Source organism: Culex pipiens, chromosome 1, assembly GCF_016801865.2.
Source record: "Culex pipiens pallens isolate TS chromosome 1, TS_CPP_V2, whole genome shotgun sequence".
Taxonomy (NCBI): domain Eukaryota; kingdom Metazoa; phylum Arthropoda; class Insecta; order Diptera; family Culicidae; genus Culex; species Culex pipiens.
In genome coordinates this window covers 63,311,033-63,331,469 of record NC_068937.1, presented here as the reverse complement: position 1 = coordinate 63,331,469, position 20,437 = coordinate 63,311,033, and the positions used below count along the sequence as shown (strand labels likewise).

The 20,437-nt window shown below is 36.8% G+C and overlaps 1 protein-coding gene across 1 annotated transcript in view; it reads left to right on the top strand.

Moving 5' to 3' along the window:
* Positions 1 to 20,437, top strand: part of LOC120427905 (acetylcholine receptor subunit alpha-like) — an 87,011-nt gene that overhangs the window by 14,315 nt on the left and 52,259 nt on the right. The gene's annotated exons all lie outside the window — the stretch shown is intronic.

The following is a 20,437-nucleotide window of genomic DNA, read 5'->3' as shown; positions in this document are numbered from 1 at the left end:
TTAACAGGCACAAAAAAAATTGTTATATTTTTAAAATATGATTCCAAAGATAAAAAATACTCTTAATTTGATTTTGAATTAAACAAACAATGATTCTTTTAATTTCGTTCAAAACTATGCCTTTCAAATAAAATAGCACTAAAATTTTTAATACAGCGAATGAAAATATTGCTAAATTTTGATAGTTTCTGAAAAACTCAAAAATCTCAACATTTCTTCAAATGGTTCATATCAACATGACACACTAGCGTGTCCCAAAAAAACACGAAGTCGAGGAATTCAATGTGCTCAGTTCTCAAATGATAGAAAATCATGTTAGAAACAACTTTCTCATACATGAAAACTGTCGGAAAAATCGTTTACCACGTTCCCTGGGCATTTTTTTGAAAAAAGTCAGTTTTTTCGACAATTTCACAAAATCTGCTTAGAAAAAATGGAAAATTTTAAAATTTCAAATAACCTATACCATTAAATGATGGTCTGTCGTCCAATAAACAAGTTAATGTATCGATTTGGCCTTCTAAAACCTTGTTTTTACTTTCCCGGTAGCTTTTATGTCGAAAAATACGAGTTTTTGCTTTACTTTTTTTCAATCTTTTCCCTCGGTATTGAACACAAAAATTTCCTCATATGTGAGAATACATGCATCTTGTAGGAAATTTTCCGCCGAAGATTTTCGTTTAAGCAACTTTGAAGTTTCATCAACTCTGAGCTGAGATATTCCAGTTTTTGTGAAAAAAGAATATTGAATATTTGAAAATGTTGATTTTAATCATCATTGGCATACAATATTAAGGATAATTTAAGCCTAATTTGAAGTGCGGCTGTATCGCATCTGTTTTTAAACATGATTGATTCATCCTTCAATACTAAGGGCCACCTGGTTTTGTTTTCTCATGGCACACTACGTGCTAAATCAATGAATTGCTTTTAGCAAATAACTCATATTTAGAGCATTTTGCATTTAAACCAATCGATGCACGTTTGCTGTGTTTCCATGGATACAAATAAACAAATAACAAATATAAGGTTCAATTGTACGCATTTCCGTGATCTGAACCACAACGTAACGTTTACACTCCCTTCTTATAACTCCTGTTGATAAATCCGATGTTCAGGTAAATTAAAAATATCACTAATATTTGGAATTTATTCTATAGGGATCCATTCATTAATCACGTAGACATTTTTTTTAAATCTCAGCTCCCTCCCCTTCTCATGGTCAATTGTCCATAAAAAAAACTTTTTTGGATGGAGCGTGGACAATTGTCAACCCCGTACAATCGAACCATATATTTCGATGCCTCTGTGCTCTTGTACTAAGCTTACTGGTTTTCCTATCTAGATAGCATAAGAGAGCACAGATGCATCAATTTGTTATTTGTTTATTTGTATCCATGGAAACACAGCAAACGTGCATCGATTGGTTTAAATGCAAAATGCTCTAAATATGAGTTATTTTCTAAAAGTAATTCATTGATTTAGCACGTAGTGTGCCATGAGAAAACAAAACCAGGTGGCCCTTAGTATTGAAGGATGAATCAATCATGTTTAAAAACAGATGCGATACAGCCGCACTTCAAATTAGGCTTAAATTATCCTTAATATTGTATGCCAATGATGATTAAAATCAACATTTTCAAATATTCAATATTCTTTCTTCACAAAAACTGGAATATCTCAGCTCAGAGTTGATGAAACTTCAAAGTTGCTTAGACGAAAATCTTCGGCGGAAAATTTCCTACAAGATGCATGTATTCTCACATATGAGGAAATTTTTGTGTTCAATACCGAGGGAAAAGATTGAAAAAAAGTAAAGCAAAAACTCGTATTTTTCGACATAAAAGCTACCGGGAAAGTAAAAACAAGGTTTTAAAAGGCCAAATCGATACATTAACTTGTTTATTGGACCACAGACCATCATTTAATGGTATAGGCTATTTGAAATTTTAAAATTTTCCATTTTTTCTAAGCAGATTTTGTGAAATTGTCGAAAAAACTGACTTTTTTCAAAAAAATGCCCAGGGAACGTGGTAAACGATTTTTCCGAAAGTTTTCATGTATGAGAGAGTTGTTTCTAACATGATTTTCTATCATTTGAGAACTGAGCACATTGAATTCCTCGACTTCGTGTTTTTTTGGGACACGCTAATGACACACATATATAATCAAGCTTTTTAATTGAAAACTAATAAAATTTCTTTTCTTTTCGGATGAAATATTTATTAAGTTGTAAGGCTGGTACAAATTTTATTAAAAGTTTTTGTCCCTCCCTCTTCCCCTTTCCTTCGAAGTTGGCCCGAAAAATCAAGGGATGAAAAAAATATTTTTTTCAAAAAACTGAAAAATTTCAATGGATCAGCTGAAATAAATTTAAAATTCATTACCCTGCGTTTTTCATTCCATTTTTAAGAAGGTTTGGGATCATTTTAAGAATGTTTGGGTTGATTTAAAAATCTTTCGAATTTTTGAAAATTTTCGATGTTATCGCAAAATGTTTTTTTTTTTGCTAAAATTTTTGTTTTCGTCAAATCTTACATTTTTTGAAAACTAATAATTGCAAAACTACTGAACTAGTGTAAAATGCATTTTTAAACACTTTTTCCATGCAAATGTTAAAACTATGGCTTGTTATTTCAATATTTATATTTTTTATTTTTTTGCCCATATTTGCCATGTGTTGACGTGACATGGTATGGATAAGTTTAATCCGCTCAATGAAGCATTCAGCACATTTTTCAATAACCAACCCGACATGATTGAAATGCGAAAATTAAGGACACTTGACGTAGCAGAACGAGTTTATGCGGTTTGTGGAAATTGGTCCCATCTTTTGTGGTAAATCTGTGAGCTATCAAAAATTATTGCCATTTCTGTGGTTTGTCCGCAAACCCAGCAAAAAAGGGAAACCTCGATGTTGATGTGAAAGATCGCCCGAACTAGCTCGCGGCTGTGGTTTTGGAGACCATTGAAAGTTACCCTTGAACAACCCTTGTTCGCAAGGTATAGAATAGCCATGGTCAGTTGGGTTCGATGGCACTTCTGAAAGCTACAACTCGGCATAAAAAAGAACCGCCAGAGATGATAATCCTAAAACAATACAACTATTGAACTGAGCAAACTTCCTATTCTCTGTCGGCTTTGGGTTTCTCTGGTGCCTATTGAATCAAACAAAGCACTTGACAATGGCACCAGAAATCGTTCGTCGGTTCTGCTCCTGCCGCTCCCGGTCGGTCCCACTTGGCCACTCTGTTTGGTTAGGAAACCAGAACTACCAACCACGATAGGGCAAAAGGACACTGCCGCGGTCGGTGGCAGAACAGAAGGAGACCAGAGTTTGGGGGGTGAAATGAAGAATGTGGCTGCAGGGAAAACTGCCCGGACAATATCTCCCCAATTTGGTTTTACAACACGAACAGCAGCGGTGTGCCAGTGATGGAAACTTTTGTTCTGGAGTTTCCTGGGCGGAAGCCCTACGGGACAGCCAAAAACGACCGTTTGACTCTTCCCCCGCCAATGAATGTGTGAAGAAGCTGGGGGAGTGAATTTTTATGATTTTCTAACGACCATTCGCACAGGAGAGTATCGGTAATGGGCAACAAATAGAAACGATTTCCGTTTAATTATCAATTTGGGACGGAATTGTTAGTTTCGGAAAAATCAATGACAAACAATATACAGCTATCGAAAATTAATTGGATGTGCTTTATACAAGGGACAGCGGTTTTTTAAAGCGCTAGTTTTGTGCTGGTTCTAATCAGAAGTGAACAAATCAATCAATATACCAGCTGTTTCAATTCGCCCCAGATGACAGTGCATTGTTTATGAAGATAGGATAAGTTCAGTTCCGGCTTTGAAGATTTTGTTTAAAAAAAGCTTTTTCAATTCAGCCGGGTCCGGTGGTTTAGTGGATAGCTTGGTAGCCTCTAAACCCCAGTATGGCCTAGGTTCAATCCCAGACGGGCCCGGTGGCATTTATCGAGACGAGATTTGCCTGATCACGCCTTCTATCGGATGGGAAAGTAAAACGTCGGTCCATTTGCGTAAAAGAGGTTTTGGGTGACTCACCACAAGTGCACATAACCTTCGGACGCCTAGAAATGAGCAGAAACTTGCAGCAGAGACCACAAAAGACCCGGGGGTCGTTAAAGTGGATTGCCTTACTTTTTTTTATTTCAATTCAAATTTTTTTCAAAGTTTATGTTTCTTATCAAGCCACCATTTCGAAATCTTAATGTGAAAATGGTTTTAAAATGCAGTACAGTTGTTTTGCAATCATTTGTTTTCATAAGCTACATTCCATGACGAACAAGTCATAATTTTTTTCGAACATTAAAGTGGCCGTCTTATGCTTATGAGCAATTCTCCACCAAACCCGGAAATTGATTTTGGGTAATTCTCTACCAACTCACACGAAATCGGGAAAAGTTGCCCCGACCCCTCTTCGATTTGCGTGAAACTTTGTCCTAAGGGGTAACTTCTATTCCTGAACACGAATCCGAGGTCCGTTTTTTGATATCTCGTGACGGAGGGGCAGTACGACCCCTTCCATTTTTGAACATGCGAAAAAAGAGGTGTTTTATAATAATTTGCAGCCTGAAACAGTGATGAGATAGAAATTTGGTGTCAAAGGGACTTTTATGTAAAATTAGACGCCCGATTTGATGGCGTACTCAGAATTGCGAAAAAACATATTTTTCATCGAAAAAAACACTAAAAACGTTTTAAAAATTCTCCCATTTTCCGTTACTCGACTGTAAAAATTTTTGGAACATGTCATTTTATGGGAAATTTAATGTACTTTTCAAATCTACATTGACCCAGAAGGGTAATTTTTTCATTTAGAACAAAATTTTTCATTTTAAAATTTCGTGTTTTTTTCTAACTTTGCAGGATTATTTTTTCGAGTGTAACAATGTTCTACAAAGTTGTAGAGCAGACAATTAAAATTTTTTTGATATATAGACATAAGGGGTTTGCTAATAAACATCACGAGTTATCGCGATTTTACGAAAAAAAGTTTTGAAAAAGTTTCTTTTTCGTTTTTCTTTGTTTCGTCGTCCGTGTCTGTCGCGGGTGACCATGAACGGCCATGATCGATGACGACCAACTTTTTCAAAACTTTTTTTCGTAAAATCACGATAACTCGTGATGTTTATTAGCAAACCCCTTATGTCTATATATCAAAATTTTTGTAATTGTCTGTTCTACAACTTTGTAGAACATTGTTATGCTCTAAAAAATAATCCTGCAAAGTTAGAAAAAATACGAAATTTTAAAATGAAAAATTTTGTTCTAAATGAAAAAATGACCCTTCTGGGTCAATGTAGATTCGAAAAGTACATTAAATTTCCCATAAAATGACATGTTCCAAAATTTTTTACAGTCGAGTAACGGAAAATGGGAGAATTTTTAAAACGTTGTTATTGTTTTTTTTCGATGAAAAATACGTTTTTTCGGAATTCTGAGTACGCCATCAAATCGGGCGTCTAATTTTACATAAAAGTCCCTTTGACACCAAATTTCTATCTCATCACCGTTTCAGGCTGCAAATTATTGAAAAATACCTCTTTTTTCGCATGTTCAAAAATGGAAGGGGTCGTACCGCCCCTCCGTCACGAGATATCAAAAAACGGACCTCGGATTCGTGATCAGGGACAAAAGTTACCCCTTAGGACAAAGTTTCACCCAAATCGAAGAGGGGTCGGGGCAACTGCTGTGTGAGTTGGCGGAGAATTACCCTATGGCTAAAACTTTGCATGTTTGAAATCTATTACATTTTGAGGATTTTTTTTTTGGGGCAAAGTTGTAAGTATTGATGAGGACTATACATAAAAAATTGGTACGCGGAAAAAAATGTAATTTTTAAATCAACCATTTTTCACAAAAAATCACTTTTTCAAAATCCGACGATTTTTTTTTATTTTTTTTTGTTTTAGGGGACAAATACCCACATTCAGAAGTTGGACGTTATGGCGACGGTTACATTTTTTAAAATAATGATTTCTGTAAAAAAAAAAATTGTAAATATTTTTTTTTGTCCTGATTTTTTTTGTGATCGAAAAGTATTTTACATTTTTTTTATTAAGGGTGCACATCAATCAAGGAAGTTGTTGTCTTCTTGTTCCAAAATTGTTAAACTTACGGACCCAATCCTGCAACAATCTGATTGTAAAAATGATCAAACTTTGTTGTAAATAACATTGAAGACAGTACTTTAGGGGATGAATTAAAAATCATATCGATAGATCCCGTAGTTTTGAAGATACTAAAAAGTCTGTAACAAACATATAGGTGCAAAAGCTATTGTTGATGTGTACCGTTAAGTGCACCTTTTTAAAAATATAGCCATTCAAAGTTAAATTTTGTCCGTTAAATACCGGTTTTTTCACTTTTTCAAATAGTGTCAATGATTGTCCATTAGAGTGCCCAGAAAAAATGAACCCCTGCTCCACAAGCGGAAAACATTTTTTTAAATTAAATATGTCTTTATTGAACTTTCTTGTAATAATAACATTTCATTTACATTCTAAGTGGTATGGCTTAATGCTCTTCATCTTTGTTGTATTTTTCGTTCACATTATTTAATTCAAATTGTTTCACATTTTTGCAAAAAAAAATCACTTAAACAACTCATCCTAACTTAAAACTAAAAAAAGTAAATTCATTGAAATATTCAAAATCAGTAGAAAGAGGAAACTACGAACTGTATTTTAAGACAAATTCTCCAAGCTTTCTTACTTGTTCCGCAAGAGATTTGCAACCACGCAGTGTTGTTGTCATCTCGATGAAAACGTTCAGGACTTGTGGTGAAAACAGGTCACTGCTGCATTCATCCGTTGATGCTGGTTAGTTTTCCCTCGTTTGCTGACTGAAGCCTGGAGGAGTTGTATTCACTGCAACTCTTTGTCGCTGATTCAACGGCAATGGCTGCTGATTTGGAACCACTCGAGCAGATACCGCTCCTGGTGACGCCAAAGCAGGCAAATCCACGTCCGTGAATGCTGGTGGTGTTTTGCGACGATTTGCCTCATCGTCGCTTGCTGCCGATTTTTTTACAAACTCAGCTCGTTTTGGGCAGCTCCGATTCTTGGTCGAATGGTCGCTGCCACAATTGAAGCATTTAGCTTCGCTGTTCTAGTTGATTGTGTTGCAAGTTTGAGTTTTGGGCTCACCTCCACAGGTTGCACAAAGACTCTTGATGAAACAGTTCCTTCCACCATGCCCAAACTGCAAACAGTTCGAACATTGTGTCACGTCACGGTGCACTGGACGATAACGTTCCCAAGTCACGATGATGTTGAAAATTGCCCGAACTGCTTTCAGCTCAGACGGCGTTGTCGATCCTTTCTCGAGATGAACCAGGTACAGTTGATCACGATACTTGATGTCCTTGTTGTGTCTCGTCTCGACGAAGTGGTTTCTAGCTGCTCTGCTCTAGTCTGCGATTAGGGCGTCCAATTTTCCCGGGTTTTGAATTTCCCGGGAAACGGGAAAAATATTTTTGAAATCCCGGGAATTCCCGGGATCCCAGGAAATTTTTTAAGCAGTCATAAAATGTATGTTTTCATAATATTTGATATGTTTTCAAGCTTAATAATAATAATTGGTGACAATCTACACTTCAATCTAAACAAGGACGACAGTTTTTAAATAACTTAAAAGAAATAAAAATTGTTTTTTTTTTATTTAAAAAAAAGTTTAAATTTAAATTTTCAATGTTATTCAAATTAAATAAGAGTTTTATAAATAAATTTCTTCTATATATTTTAATATATGCCATAACTAGAAAAGCTAGACAAATTTCTTTGAAAATATCTACAAAAACGAGAAGCGACAACAACACAAGAGTTTTTTTTTTTGAAAAAAAAGTTCCTATAAGCTATTGTCCTTCATATTTAAAAAAAAAACAGTCAATGCAAAATTTGAGATAACTGTTGAATGTTTTATTTTATATAAAACATATTTTAATAATTCTCTTCAAGTTACTACCGTCAACTAGGGAAAATCAGGAATACAGGCTGAAAAGGTACAGGAGATTTCAGAGCAATACATTTGGAAATCGGTGTACTAATTTTTTTTTCTGTTCCTGTTTTAACCAATGTTATTCAAAACACGATGCATTTTTTTCTTAAATAGCTGTCTTATTTCGTTACTTTCCCCAAAATCCGGAGTTTAATGAAAAATAATTTAAGATGATAATTTTCAATTATAATATCATAAATATAAATATGATAAATAGTCTTCAAAAATACGAAAACTTAAATAGAAAATATTTATTGCGCCAGGCATTTTGCAGATCTATGACTGAATTATAATCAATTTTCTCTTATCAGTCAAATTAAAACTGATATATGCCGAATACAAATTTTAATGCTTTAAAGTTCGTATCGATTACTATGTATTTTACTGTTCATCTATTTCTACAACAAAATTTGAATTTTCAGACCAAAATTTGTTTTTTTTTTCAATTTCGGGAATTCCCGGGACAAATTATGAAAATTCCCGGGATTCGGGAATTCCCGGTTTTGAAAAAATCCCGGGATTTTTGTCCCGGGAATTCCCGGGATGGACGCACTATCTGCGATCAGGGAGCGCGTGGTCGTAAAAAAATATTCGGAGTGAAAAGTGATTTTTTTTTGTGTGTGCCTTTTGTTTCGCATTTTTGTCGTGAATTGTGCGCTGCGAGGAGAAGATTACCCTCTGAAAATGCAGCGTCATCAGTGCATAATTGGCAAAGGGAGCGCGTGGTCGTAAAAAAATATTCGGAGTGAAAAGTGATTTTTTTTTGTGTGTGCCTTTTGTTTCGCATTTTTGTCATGTATTGTGTGCTGCGAAGAGAAAATTACCCTCTGAAAATGCAGCGTCATCAGTGCATAATTGGCAAAGGGAGCGCGTGGTCGTAAAAAAATATTCGGAGTGAAAAGTGATTTTTTTTTGTGTGTGCCTTTTGTTTCGCATTTTTGTCATGTATTGTGTGCTGCGAAAAGAAAATTACCCTCTGAAAATGCAGCGTCATCAGTGCATAATTGGCAAAGGGAGCGCGTGGTCGTAAAAAAATATTCGGAGTGAAAAGTGATTTTTTTTTGTTCCTTTTGTTTCGCATTTTTGTCGTGAATTGTGCGCTGCGAGGAGAAGATTACCCTCTGAAAATGCAGCGTCATCAGTGCATAATTGGCAAAGGGAGCGCGTGGTCGTAAAAAAATATTCGGAGTGAAAAGTGATTTTTTTTGTGTGTGCCTTTTGTTTCGCATTTTTGTCGTGAATTGTGATATAGTTTTCGATAAAAACGATCCGAGTTCGTTAGGTTTATCGCGTAACAAAATTATTTTGATTCATCAAGAACGTCGTGTGGTGCGCTAGTCTTTTTTGTGTTGAAAAGACCTTCCCATAGCTCCGTAGCTCGGAGGGCTCGACGTCGGTTGTTTGTGTGTTAAGCCCTCTCCATAGCATCGTAGCTCGAGAGGCAACGAAAATCAATACCTAATCTAGCTAATAGAAAGAAGATAGGAAGGCACTTGATGATTGAGTTCGTCGCGTCTATTCCGTAACAAATTCATGAACTAAATGATTATATAATTAAAAATCAGACTACGCTATCATTGCAGCATTGCGTTTAACACCTCATACTATAAACAAATATTATTTGGTTTTATCTTTCCACAGCCGGCTGTCTAAGATTAAACCATTTCATTAAAAATTTAACAACAGTTAAAGGGGAAATGTCTCATCCGCAGCATCCGATTGCTTTTTTTTTTTTTTTGTTGCCCAATGGGCATTGGGTTAAGTTCACTGCGACCACCTGAGAAGGCTATCTTTTGTGATGTACCCTGGTTACTGTCCATACTACAAATTACTCGTATCCATTGGATCGGAAGACGAGGGGTTATTTTGCAGACATGGTTTATCCCAATTCGGCGCAATACAGTCGATGAACTGTATGACCTTCTTGGGATGGGTGTGGTGCCATACATCGTACGGCGTAAGAAGGTGCGATCCAAGGAACCGCAATCCGATTGCTTGCCTTGAGAATAAAACATAATACCTTTCAACAAACACTATGATTTTGGTTCGCATCATCATCTTCTATGATGAATCCTGACCAAACACCCTATCCTACTAACCAATTTTCAGGCTCCTGGCGCTTGTGGGGTGTAAGCACAGAGTAAATCAGCTGCCCTAGTAGCAACCTGCGCTAACTAACATTCCCGTCCCTTAAAATCGAGATCTACAAACTGACATGGCGGGCGCCGTTGGTGGCCAATGACTGTTACCTATTCGCAACTGATCTAGCTTTAGCAATCATGGTGTTTTATCTTTTCAGCGCATTCATACATGCTGTTGATAAGGGAAACACCACTAGATCGTCGAAGCCTATGATCAGTAGTGCTGAAAGGATATTACGGTTCTGTTCAGCAACGGAGGGGCAACCATGGGTGATCTCTCATGCTCATGCTCATGCTCAATTTTCTGAACATTTCAGAAATAAACAATCATGGACACTATTTAAAAAAATAAAAAAAACGGAATTTTTTAAACATTTTGACTTTTTGCTATATTTTGGTATGAAAATGAGTGAACTCTCCTTTGCACTTCACAATGTTGGCACTTCACAACAATTATGTTACATTTTTGAAGTGCATCGTAAAACCCATGTAAACCAACACCACCAACGCCAGGCAAATTAACAAACATATGAACACGAATATCTCTACCTAGGTAGTGAAAGTGAAAAAGTCATCCCGGAGAACGGGAAGCAGGAAATAAATGTTAAACGAAGAGATTGTGCAGATTCATTAATTTAAACGATATGTCATGCTTTTTACGGCGCGGCGTGTGGTTATACACTCTGTCGAGACTTTTCCCATCCGATGAGTCGTCGCGACGGCTGGAGCGTTCCGTCCGGTAGTGCCATTACGCTCTTGCTTCTCTGTCGTTGTGAGCTCCCGTTTGCTTTTATAGGTGCACACTTTTTTCACCGTACTCCCGCGTCACTGTGCCATAACTGAGGCGCGCTACCACAGAAGTAACTCCTTTCGTGGGAATATAATTTTGCCGGCAGACCGACTAAGACCCTTTCCGGCAACCCATGCCGACGTGGGTGGGAGTTACGGTTTTCTGGACAGCAATGTTAACGATCATAAAAGTACCTACTCTTCGTGTTCACCGAGTCATCGCCGCCAAGCCGACTTAGCGGACTCGCAAAACGGATGCACTTGCCCCTGGGAGAGGAAACGGGCTCAGATTTAACCTACCAACCAACGCTGGATGTCGGGACAGAGTTCAAAGGCAACTCTGGACAGCTTCGGTTCCGGGTTGTGGTTCCCAACCCGTCGCTGAACGTTAAAAGTGACTTGAAATGTGGCCTGAGGGGGGTAGACTGGCAGCCAACAACTTATGGCTGTTGGTGTTATTAATTATTCCAAAATCATAACCGTGGGAGTAATCAGCTTAAAAAGGTCGCGTTTCCTCACTGGCAATATTTTCAAAAGCGGTGGCGGTGACGTTTTAACGAGATTTTGAATGTTTATTAACCGCCAATGAGTTGGCCAATTAGTTGAATAATTAGACATGTATCTTGGTAGGAGTTTTTCGTAACTTAAAAACATGTTCGTTTTCATTTTGACATAATATGAAGAGTTGAAAAATAATGCAATCACTTCTAGGTCCTTTGAAACCAGGTTTCACAAAATGTTATCCTTTTGCCTTCCTCACTGAGGTAAGGCTATAATCCTGCTCTAAAATTGAACTTTTTATTAAAAGCTCGAAAACCCACCTTGATGTATACATATCGACTCAGAATCGAAAACTGAACAAATGTCTGTGTGTATGTGTGTGTGTATGTGTGTGTATGTGTGTGTGTGTATGTGTGTGTGTATGTGTGTGGGTATGTGTGTGTGTATGTGTGTGTGTATGTGACCAATAATGTCACGCAGTTTTCTCAGCACTGGCTGAACCGAATTTGACCAAACCAGTCGCATTCGACTTGGTTTAGGGTCCCATACGGTGCTATTGAATTGTTTGAAGTTTCGATAAGTAGTTCAAAAGTTATGTATAAAAATGTGTTTTCGCATATTTTCGGAAGATGAATAAATGGCAGTAAACTGAACCAAACATCATCATGTTATACATCGTTATTTAGGTAATTGAAAGACCTTTCCAACGAGTCCACAACTTTGAAGATCTGGCAACCTTGTCTCGAGTTATAACCACTTAAGTGATATTTATGTACTTTTTTGTAGCCGGATCTCATTTAAATGTATGTAAACAATGTCCGGATCCATCATCCGACACATCGTTGGTTAGGTAATTGAAAGACCTTTCCAACGAATCTACAACATTGAAGATCTGGCATTCCTGCCTCGAGTTATAACCACTTAAGTGATATTTATGTACTTTTTTTGTAGCCGGATCTCATTTAAATGTATGTAAACAATGTCCGGATCCATCATCCGACACATCGTTGGTTAGGTAATTGAAAGACCTTTCCAACGAAGCTACAACATTGAAGATCTGGCAACCCTGTCTCGAGTTATAACCACTTAAGTGATATTTATGTACTTTTTTTTGTAGCCGGATCTCATTTAAATGTATGTAAACAATGTCCGGATCCATCATCCGACACATCGTTGGTTAGGTAATTGAAAGACCTTTCCAACGAATCTACAACATTGAAGATCTGGCATTCCTGTCTCGAGTTATAACCACTTAAGTGATATTTATGTACTTTTTTTGTAGCCGGATCTCATTTAAATGTATGTAAACAATGTCCGGATCCATCATCCGACACATCGTTGGTTAGGTAATTGAAAGACCTTTCCAACGAAGCTACAACATTGAAGATCTGGCAACCCTGTCTCGAGTTATAACCACTTAAGTGATATTTATGTACTTTTTTTTGTAGCCGTATCTCATTTAAATGTATGTAACCAATGTCCGGATCCATCATCCGACACATCGTTGGTTAGGTAATTGAAAGACCTTTCCAACGAATCTACAACATTGAAGATCTGGCAAACCTGTCTCGAGTTATAACCGCATAAGTGATATTTATGTACTTTTTTGAAGCCGGATCTCACTTAAATGTATGTAAACGATGTCCGGATCCATCATCCGACCCATCGTTGGTTAGGTAATCAAAAGACCTTTCCAACGAATCTACAACATTGAAGATCTGGCAACCCTGTCTCGAGATATCCCGTCTTAAATGATATTTATGTACTTTTTTGTAGCCGGATCTCATTTAAATGTATGTAAACAATGTCCGGATCCACCATCCGACCCATCGTTGGTTAGGTAATTGAAAGACCTTTCCAACGAATCTACAACATTGAAGATCTGGCAACCCTATCTCGAGTTATAACCGCATAAGTGATATTTATGTACTTTTTTGAAGCCGGATCTCACTTAAATGTATGTAAACGATGTCCGGATCCATCATCCGACCCATCGTTGGTTAGGTAATCGAAAGACCTTTCCAACGAATCCACAACATTGAAGATCTGGCAACCCTGTCTCGAGTTATGACCACTTAAGTGATATTTATGTACTTTTTTTGTAGCCGGATCTCATTTAAATGTATGTAAACAATGTCCGGATCCACCATCCGACCCTTCGTTGGTTAGGTAATTGAAAGACCTTTTCAACGAATCTACAACATTGAAGATCTGGCAACCCTGTCTTGAGTTATAACCACTTAAGTGATATTTATGTACTTTTTTGAAGCCGGATCTCACTTAAATGTATGTAAACGATGTCCGGATCCATCATCCGACCCATCGTTGGTTAGGTAATTGAAAGACCTTTCCAACGAATCTTTAACATTGAAGATCTGGCAACCCTGTCTCGAGATATCCCGTCTTAAATGATATTTATGTACTTTCTTGTAGCCGGATCTCATTTAAATGTATGTAAACAATGTCCCGATCCATCATCCGACCCATCGTTGGTTAGGTAATTGAAAGATCTTTCCAACGAATCTACAACATTGAAGATCTGGCAACCCTGTCTTGAGTTATAACCACTTAAGTGATATTTATGTACTTTTTTGAAGCCGGATCTCACTTAAATGTATGTAAACGATGTCCGGATCCATCATCCGACACATCGTTGGTTAGGTAATTGAAAGACCTTTCCAACGAATCTTTAACATTGAAGATCTGGCAACCCTGTCTCGAGATATCCCGTCTTAAATGATATTTATGTACTTTTTTGTAGCCGGATCTCATTTAAATGTATGTAAACAATGTCCGGATCCATCATCCGACCCATCGTTGATTAGGTAATCGAAAGACCTTTCCAACGAATCCAAAACATTAAAGATCTGGCAACCCTGTCTCGAGTTCTGACCACTTATAATGCCACTTATGAGCCCTTGAGTGATATGTGTGTTTTTTTGGATCAAATTTGTGTCCAAACCCATCATATTACATATCACCCATTGTTGGAAAAGAGTGAGGAAGGCACCAACCACATAGGTGGATTAAGTTAGTTTTTTGTGAAAACATTGGTAGTTTATCCATGATCATTTAATTTATAGTAATTCATATCGTTTAAGTTATTATTGTCGTATCTTGTTTTGAACCGAGTCACGTGGCGTAACGTGGTAACGCTTCCGCCTCGTGAGCGGTTGATCGGGGTTCAAATCTCGGCTCTGACCAACACAACTGGTGATCTTTTCCCTTCTGGATTCGATTGCATAGTAAAGGGATGGTATAGTACCTTAGTTAAGACGACCTACGGAATGTTAACATCAACCTTAAAATGTTAACATTAAATCACTTTGTAAATGAGGCCCGATTCTCTTAACGGGTCATTGTAAAAAAAAACTTGTTTTGGATCACTGATGGCAGTTTAAACAAATTGCTTCAAATTTGTTGAATTTTCAGTGTACTGTTGATTCTGACGAACTTTTCACATAGAAGCCCATTAGGCCATTAGGCATTTTGAAGTGTTCGTGTGCTATCTCGTCACATCCGCCTTTTTGGCGTTCCAAGAAAAACGCGCTTCAATTTTTGATCTTGAATAAGCAAACAAAAAAGCGCACGTAATATAAACAAACACGTTTTGTTTGGCTGATCCGTTCTGTGTATGGTCCCAAAATTTGGTTGTTTGGTTGGAGTACCAAGTTTTTATCAAAATTGTGAATTGCGCACTTGCAGAGTGTGTCAAGATAGCACGATCGGAGCGCAACTTCTTTCTTATGAAGAGTGACATCATTATCAAGGAATTGTCATGTTTAGCATATGCTCTGAACGTCGTGATTTATTTTGGAATTAATTTTGTAATTTCTTTTTGTGATGTTTGCAACAAAACGTGGAAAATGAAGGGATACATCAAGCACATCCAACTTAATTTTGGAGCAGATATTCGTTGAAATGAGTTAAGTACTGATTATGCTATGGTGATAACTTTTGTTCTGTCATAATAAATAATGGCTATGCGTACAGACATAACTTTTTGTAGTTAGTTTTGTTACAAAATATCATAAAATAAATAGTAAATTTAAGATTTTGAATTCAATTTAAATAGAAAATGATTTGTCATCAAAGCATTCAATGCCAACTTTTCTATACCCCATCCAACTCAAAGGCTAAACAAATAAAGACATAATCTGGTGATTGTTTTGTTTGCGAAGCAATCCTTGTGGTAGTTAGGGCAAAGGTGGCTGTTATAATTATTGTTATGGAGCAGCATTTTGAAACACAGTCTGTTCTCGTCAGTGTTGACTGGTGGGTTGAAAGATGGCCATAAAAGTATCCAAATTGCCGTCCAAAATTTTTAATATTCATCTCTGGCGTGCTGTCGTCGTTTATATCGTCACTACGGTTGCTGGAAGAAAGGGAAGGTTTTTTTTAACCTTCTAGTGGAACTTGGGTTATGCTGAAAACTACGACTTATTTGAATTACTAGTAAATTGGCGTGATTTGCTTCTTGTCACACTATAGTTTCGAATAAAAAACGCTGTTTAGCATTCGAGCTTGAATGAGCAAAGCGCTCGATATGTAAATAGTAACAAACACGCCTTTAGTCAATTTATGACGAATTTCCTGCATGACATCGATGACAGCATCGAACTGTGTTAAGTCCATGCAAACGGTGCTCGTCATTCTAACCGTCAAAACAAACTAGCGTAAACCGCCATTTTGTTTGTTGGAAGTATCAACAAAAATTATGTAATTATTTTTAACCCTCTACAACCCAACCCCACCTTTAGACGGGCTTTGATATAAAAACTCGTCAAAAATCAATTTTTCAACTTATTTTTGATCTTTAAAAAGCATTAGAAAGAAGAACTCTTAAACTTTTAGAAAATTTGAGGGTTAGAAGTTTGATTGTTTTATGTGACTTTTTCAATGTTTTGACAAATGTACTTTTTAGGGATCAACTTTGGCTGTGTTTTTTAAAGAAGTATGCTCAGTAAGTTTTGTAGTGTCGCAGACTATGTCTTTACAATTATTTTACAATTTAAATGATAATGGTGGCATTCTATAGCATAAAATGTGAGAACAAGCAAAACAATTGAAAAAGTGACTGTAAAGCATGAAAATGTAATGCTAGGAGGTGGTAGAATATGCAAAATACTACCGAAAACAAAGATAAACTACACAAGATAAATGCAAATTAAAATGCTAAAAATGAAACAAGAGAAGTAAAGTTTTTTGTAGAACAAAAGTTGCTCAAAATGACCTCCTTAAGAAAGGAAATTTTTTTTTTTCGAAAAAACAATTGGGCAGTTTGCTAAAGGATACTCATGACACCGAATCCCCTACACAAAATTTGTAAAGGATTTGAACTCCCGACAGATAGGTTTCAGAGGAACGTGTTTGCACACCATTAAAACGATTCTATTAACATTACTCAGGATTGCGTGACACTAAAGTTTCTTTTCAACACCACCATCAGCAACAAACGGAAGGACAGGATTTAAGCAAATTTCCTAATTGGTGTTTTCCCCCAACGCGCGTTGTTTATCTGGGTGGAAGAGCCAGCCGGTTACAGGCAATACGGGTTCCTGTCCTACTCCAACCCTTGGCAAACCGACACGCACGTTGCCATGGCGCTGAGGAGCAAAACTGCGTGTTCCTTCCCCAAGGGAGAAAGAAAATGGGGGTCTAGAAAGTGATACAAGGGAGGAAATTACTTTGCCACCCACCTCTTTGTTGCCAGCCTCCACCATCATTCGATACGTATCAATGTCAACGAGGGGTGCTGCCAGCCGACGGAGAAAAGGGCGTTTATTGTTTCAACATTTGGTTCAAATTTACCCACCCAGGCAACTGGGACGGTGGGGGCTAAGGGTTGATAAAGATGGGATCGTTGAAGACGTTATATAGTGTGCTTGAGACTGAAATCAAATCAATAGACAGCTGGAGACACAGATATTGTGGAATTGGGAAGAAAATGCTGCTTTTACTGTTTCAAAGTGAGATGACACTTGAGAAATTGATACATTCAATTGTTTCAGCAATTCTGGCACACCCACAAATCCCTTTTCAGCCTTCCTCGAGCAGCACCCCCTCTTAATCTGGGGTGATAGACTACGAAAGTTTATTCCACCCTACTGCTGGTACTAGCAGGACATTTCTTTCGTGTCTAGATTTTATTTTATTTTTTGCTTCGCTCGCGCGCCATATTCTGTCTCTTTTTCGAATGTTCGACAGATCGTGTAATAATACATTTGCTGAGGCAAGATTGTTTCTGCTTGCCTGCTCTTTTTTTCTCCTTGTTTTTTTATTGGCTTCACCTCGTCGCGACCGACACGTGCTGTTCCTGGTTTCGCGCTCAAACCAAGTCCTAGTCGAATTTCGAATCAATTTATATGGATACGAGTTTTTCGGGCTTGTTTTGCCGCAGTATTAATGGTTGGTAACATGCTGCTGAATTCAATTTACGATACGTTTAACGGGTTGGGGATGGTAACCGCGGTGCGTGGTGCAATTTTCCGTAGACTTGAGTGTTGAATTATGATGTATTATGAAAACAATATGCTTAAAATAAAATAAATGGAATAGGGTAATTCTCCGCCAACTCACACAGCAGTTGCCCCGACCCCTCTTCGATTTGCGTGAAACTTTGTCCTAAGGGGTAACTTTTGTCCCTGATCACGAATCCGAGGTCCGTTTTTTGATATCTCGTGACGGAGGGGCGGTACGACCCCTTCCATTTTTGAACATGCGAAAAAAGAGGTGTTTTTCAATAATTTGCAGCCTGAAACGGTGATGAGATAGAAATTTGGTGTCAAAGGGACTTTTATGTAAAATTAGACGCCCGATTTGATGGCGTACTCAGAATTCCGAAAAAACGTATTTTTCATCGAAAAAAACACTAAAAAAGTTTTAAAAATTCTCCCATTTTCCGTTACTCGACTGTAAAAAATTTTGGAACATGTCATTTTATGGGAAATTTAATGTACTTTTCGAATCTACATTGTCCCAGAAGGGTCATTTTTTCATTTAGAACAAAATTTTTCATTTTAAAATTTCGTGTTTTTTCTAACTTTGCAGGGTTATTTTTTAGAGTGTAACAATGTTCTACAAAGTTGTAGAGCAGACAATTACAAAAATTTTAATATATATACATAAGGGTTTTGCTTATAAACATCACAAGTTATCACGATTTTACGAAAAAAAGTTTTAAAAAAGTTGGTCGTCATCGATCATGGCCGTTCATGGTCACCCGCGACAGACACGGACGACGAAACAAAGAGAAACGCAAAAAGTAACTTTTTCAAAACTTTTTTTCGTAAAATCGCGATAACTTGTGATGTTTATAAGCAAACCCCTTATGTCTATATATCAAATTTTTTGTAATTGTCTGCTCTACAACTTTGTAGAACATTGTTACACTCTAAAAAATAACCCTGCAAAGTTAGAAAAAACACGAAATTTTAAAATGAAAAATTTTGTTCTAAATGAAAAAATGACCCTTCTGGGACAATGTAGATTCGAAAAGTACATTAAATTTCCCATAAAATGACATGTTTCAAAATTTTTTACAGTCGAGTAACGGAAAATGGGAGAATTTTTAAAACTTTTTTAGTGTTTTTTTCGATGAAAAATACGTTTTTTCGGAATTCTGAGTACGCCATCAAATCGGGCGTCTAATTTTACATAAAAGTCCCTTTGACACCAAATTTCTATCTCATCACCGTTTCAGGCTGCAAATTATTGAAAAACACCTCTTTTTTCGCATGTTCAAAAATGGAAGGGGTCGTACCGCCCCTCCGTCACGAGATATCAAAAAACGGACCTCGGATTCGTGATCAGGGACAAAAGTTACCCCTTAGGACAAAGTTTCACGCAAATCGAAGAGGGGTCGGGGCAACTTTTCCCGATTTCGTGTGAGTTGGTAGAGAATTACCCAATAGCAATTTTCTTAGGGTTATTTCCGGCCGATACGTCAAACACCTGTTGTTCAAATATTATTCCGTTATTTGAAAACATAAATCTAGAAGATAGTTGTGGTGACTAGTTTCTATATTTTAATTGTATTAAACTGTTAATCTGAACGAATATGTTTTATTTGTTTAAAATTAGCATACATGATTTTTTTTGCAGATATCACTCATTTTAAGTTGGATTCAATTCTTTATCGCATTACCATGGTTTTGAGCCGTATGATATATTACAGACTCCAACTCCGTTCAACTCTCAATTCAGCCCTCTTAAAAATTACCACCGACCCCTTCCAGCGAATTCAGTTAAGATTAACTTGAGGTTAAAATGGATGAAAAAATGTGTTCATATATCGGCTTTATGTGACCAAAATCGTAGTCAGTTTTTCAAGAACTAACTGGACCCATATAACCACATTGGTCGCATTTCATTTAGTTTTAGGAAAGTTTCGAAAGTTTGGCAACATTTGTTTCAAAAACAAAATTAAAAACTTGATTCAGAATGCATCACTCTATCTTGTTTGTAAAATCATTTTTTGAATTGTTGATTTATTCGATACATCAAGTACCTTTTGACTCTGCCTACCACTTTGAATTAATAATAAATTTAACAAATAAACTATGACATCAATTGTGATGTAACATCCAGCAACAGCTAACAGATAGGGTACCAATATTTGAGTTATGAATCGATGTTTTGAAAAATTTTCCAAAAAAAAACACATTAAGTACAAACTATTGTTGCCCTGTTATATGCTGGTAAATCTATAAAAAAATGTATCCTTGAAAGAAATTATTCAACAAATTTTATCAAAATTTATAAATGTCCTTTTTTGGGGTCATCCTTATATTTATTCTCAACAGAAAATAATATGGGTTGGGCAAAAATTTACAAATTTTAAGATTTTGTGGTTTATGCGCGACCCCTTCTCTGTAGAATATTATCAATATCACAATGAAAGACTGGCTTCGGGAAATTCAACAATCCATTTCTTTCTGATTGAAATATTAGTTGACCTTTTCTAACTTTTTGTTACAAAA